Genomic DNA, 4,856 nt, shown 5'->3' on the forward strand with positions numbered 1-4,856 from the left:
TACAATAACAAATGGACATAGTAGTAGGACTAGGGTTGACGATAGTAGTGGTGGTGGTGGCAAAAATGGTGGTTGTAATGAGGGTGATGGTGTAAGGTTAGTATTTATAGTAGTAGGTGGTAGGTGGTAGCGTTTACATTTTTTCTCTACAAGATAAAATGTGTGTGGAAAGCTAAATAATGTCACTTAAAAAATTAATGAAGGTATATAACTAGGCTTGGCAATTCCTGATACGACCCGATACCCCGACACGACTATAGATATCGAAATTTCGATGAAATAAATGTTGATCAATAATTAAAATTCCAACGTTCATCTGTCACATAAATTTTACATGTAGCATGTGACTCAACGAAAAATCGAAAGTCATTGGAAAAGTCATCAAATAGGACACGTGTCAACTGAAGGATTTATTTTGAAAAACATGTTCATTTGAGCAACATCATATAGCATGCAATTAACAATTAAAAGGCGGAATCATGCTTGCATGCACTCAAAAACAAAACATTACCATGAAATTCAAAGCCTAGTAGATTGGTGAACCAATAATCAACTCAAAAAAAAGTGAGTTGAAATTAATACCTTTGTAGATTCCTCTTTGCATAAGCAAAGGCTAATCACCCAAAGAGATAGGGCCTTCATTCCTTGCTTCTTAGATCCATGGATTTGGATGGAAGAATAGGTTCTCTAAGTTCCCAAAATTGAGAACCTCTAAGTCTCTTCACCAAGGTTTGATTGTAGAAGAAATGAGTGACCTTGGAGTAGTAGGATTGCTAGATGTACCCTCCAAGGTGTTAGCTTCTTTAGAGAGAAAATGGAGAGACAATTCTCTCCCATTTTCACCCAAAATAAACCCTTAATCACATTAATGAATATTTGGCTATAAAGTCATTTATATAGTCACTTCTTTAAGTGACCTAAACAACCAAAACCCTAATTCATACACATATGGCCGGCCATTTAGGGAGTTTTGGGCCTTAATGAATCTTTATTCATTAAATTGTCATACAACTTAAGTTAATGGGCTTGACGTTCGAAGCCCATTGGGCCTTAAGGTCCAAAACTATCCCGAAGTCTTTAACGAACTTATTCGTTTGATTAATTAACATATTAATTAATCCTTGCCATAAATAAATGATTAAACCATTTAATCATTCTTACTCATTTCCGTTTAATCTTCAATCTCTACCTTTTATGGTGTGCGATCCATTAGGTTCCTTTTAGCGAGGCAGTGGGTGATTAAAACAATTTTACATCGATTGTGAATTGAAACAATTTTCAATTCTCCCTTTAGTGGTTATACACGTATAGGGCTTCCACAAACCATGGTTGACGCCTAGCAGCATGTCATGGTTACCCAAGCTAATCAGAAGAGGTTAGAGAACCTATTCAGTTCGGGATTACAAATGCAATACGGTCCTTCTCTAATCTAATACTCTTGACCACATTGTTTGGTATGATAGTTTATTTACTCATGTCTACTATCCAATGTGAATCGTTTGCTTATATGATTTCCTTGAATGTGATTTGGAACGCATTCCCCAATCTCATTCATACTCTGGCCAGAGATTCCAAATCATATCATAGAGTATTCTCCCTCAACTGTTTGAAGGTTAGAGATCCCTTGTTGCGCATTTACTTGTCTCCATAGCTAAGTGGCTTAACCCCAACGATGTCGTGACACCCCTAGGGGGTGAATTAGACATAATCAAAGATTAAGGACTTGACCACAAGACAACTGTGATGCCTCAGGTCAAAGGACTACTTTGCATTATCCCAACCATGAGTTCTCATGTGACATGGAATATAAGAACTCTTCGTTGATCACGTTCAGTGAACTCATTCTCTTATTGAGCACCTACGTACTTGTCTTGATGTCACACACACCAATGACTCGAGACTAGTCACTCTCCCTGAGAGAAGACACAGTACGTACTGATCTTAACGGACTGTCAATGCCCAATTGGTAATCCTATGATCAGGAACATTTAGGATGTGTCTACGAAAGAATGGTCTCATTAATCTAACTTCATTAGATTGCATTCTCCCAATCACATATTCCTTGGACTTTATCGTTTAAGCATATAACATTTATATGAGACGGCTCAAACAATAATCTTTGCCCTTTATATGTTAAACTAGATTAGTTTAACATTTGAAATGTCCGTAAAGTATCATCATATGATTGGTTTTAGGGCACATTTCCAACAATCTCCCACTTGCACTAGAGACAATCAGCTAGGTCATCTTGATGATACCTCTTCTGTAGTCATTTCATAAATGGCTGAATAGTAGGCCTAGACAATGGATATCTATATGTGTTATCCACAGAAGCAACCTTGAGAATAACGACGTCACCATTATACATGATTCTCAATCATGTGGTTCAGTCTCTCATTTGTGTTCGGATCTTGATGAGACCTTGATTCCCAGGCTTGAGCTATCGCCCCATTAGTGTCATACACTTTCTGGTTGGAATCGAATAGAGAGTTCATAAATGAACTTTCCCATCCAAACAACATTGTTGTAAACTTCTATATGGCAATATATCTTGCATTCATAATGGAACACACTAAAGTCATTACTTTAATGTTTCCATCCAAATATCTCTTTAGTCATAATAAAGAGATATTTGTTTATCTCTTCATTCATAATGAAGAAACATCCAATGATGTATCAGATTCATAATCTAATACATTTACGCTTCCATTACGTTACTCTAATTCTTCCTCATTCTTTGAGGAATCTATCCTTAAGTATTTCTTAAATACTTAAGGACTCACTTGACAGTTGCCACGGTTCTGATCCTGGGCTTGCACTGATATCGTCTTGTACCGTTCTAGGTACAACTCATATCAATGTTTTTCATACAATATGAAATACATAAATCACCTTTCTGCTTATGCATAAAGGATTCAATTTACGCATTATTTCTATGGGAGTCAAAGGGTACGTTCCCTTTGAGAAGGGCAACTTGCTAGTCTCACTAGAATCGTCCTTCTTATTGAAGTTTATCATCATATGAGAAACTTCCTAGCATCCATTGTCTATTATTAGGGATTTGATATAATCCAATTATATCATGAAATATATCATTATAGATTTCCATCCCATGTATATAGACTATATCTCCCATATACATTCTATCTTCATATAATGTATTAAAGTCATAACTTTAACGAAGAAGTATTCTTTTCATTTCCAAAATTAATATATCATATATACTTAAATTTTAGGAACATGATTAACTCCCACTAATTTTTTTTTTTTTTTTTTTTTTTTTTTGTAAAACTCGTAAACAAAAGATTCATTTACATCTTGATGAGAAATCAAACGATTTGATCCTTTTTCCTCATAAAATGCAAATAGCTCCCACTAACTTGCTAAGATCCATGATGGATGGATCTCTACAACTTACATGTCTTGTGATTTATAGTTTTGGACATATATTATCAAGACTATCTTAATAATGGTTTCGGAAACCCATATTATGTCAAAACATTGAATCACCATTTTAGTTGTAGCTTAGCAATCTTCGAATTAATTGAAACTAAGACTACGTCAAAAATGGTTTCTTAAAGTCAACCATTCTCTTTGATTGTAGTCACCTTAAGCTACCAATTAGCTTTGAAGGTTTCATTATTTTGAGTCAAATGGTACTTTACCATTTCCTTGAGTATATATCGTATATGCACTCAATGTAGTCATAAGGATTTTCATTCTTATCGACTACCTTGGAGCTTGTGGTATAGGAACTAGGTTGTTATATTTGTTGATTACTATCTTGTCTCTCAAAGAACCCATTCTTTGAGTTCTATCTCTCGTTCATTTGCTTTTAGGCAAATCACATTGTAGAATTACAATGAACTACCCAACAAAACAACATTTGTTAGTTGGTTTATAGAAGCGATATCCAAAAGTTATTTTAAGGATATCCTACAAGATTGTTATCAAACAAATATTGCTTATTAGCACACAACCCCAAATCTTTAACATGCTTAAGATTTGTCTTTCTTTTCCAACTACATCTTATGGAGTCATGAAAATATTGGAAGATCTTCTCATTGACAATCATATTGTTTTAGAAGTATATATCCTATATATGGGTAATAGATAACATTTAACGAACTAAATCTTATTCAAGTTCGTTCTTCTCCTAATGGAGAAATACATTATCTTATGATGCTATTTTCCTTGATATCTTTCAAGGAAACTTATCTAAAGTGTTACCTTTTCTTGGATCAAATCTAAGGAGGTAAATACTTTAGATGTCTTACTCATCAACTTACATTACTTGAATTCTTTGAAACATTTTACAAAGTATTCGGACTTGTGTTTATTCAAAATAAACTATAGTCCAACCGAGAGTGATCTTTGGTGAATGTTATTCAACATGAGTAATATTATGTTTGTGGACAAGTGCCACTAACATTTAAGTGAATTAACCTCAACAACTTTGTGATTCTTTCTTCTTTCCAAAAGAATAAAGATTCGAACATTTCGCCTCTATACAATTTTAACAAGAAGGTATTGGATCCGGATCTAACGATCCAAAGCATCCTTGTTTCACCAACTCGTAACTTATGTTTTAGAGGTATCACAATTTAGTTGGGATTAGTCACTACCTTGCAACCTTTTGGGTTTTAAGCATCATTATATTCTAAACAGTTAACACTACCATATCATCTCTACTATAGAGACAATCAATTAGATTACTATAATCCAATTTCTTTGGTAGTTCATATGAGGAAGTAAGTACTATATGCTTTCGCAGAGATCTATATCTTATTCACGTTCCGTATGTGAAGCACCTTTTCTTCTCTCATATATCTTCTACTTCTTATTAGTCACACTTT

This window comes from Malus domestica, chromosome 05 (genome assembly GCF_042453785.1).
Source record: "Malus domestica chromosome 05, GDT2T_hap1".
NCBI classification, from domain to species: Eukaryota; Viridiplantae; Streptophyta; class Magnoliopsida; order Rosales; family Rosaceae; genus Malus; species Malus domestica.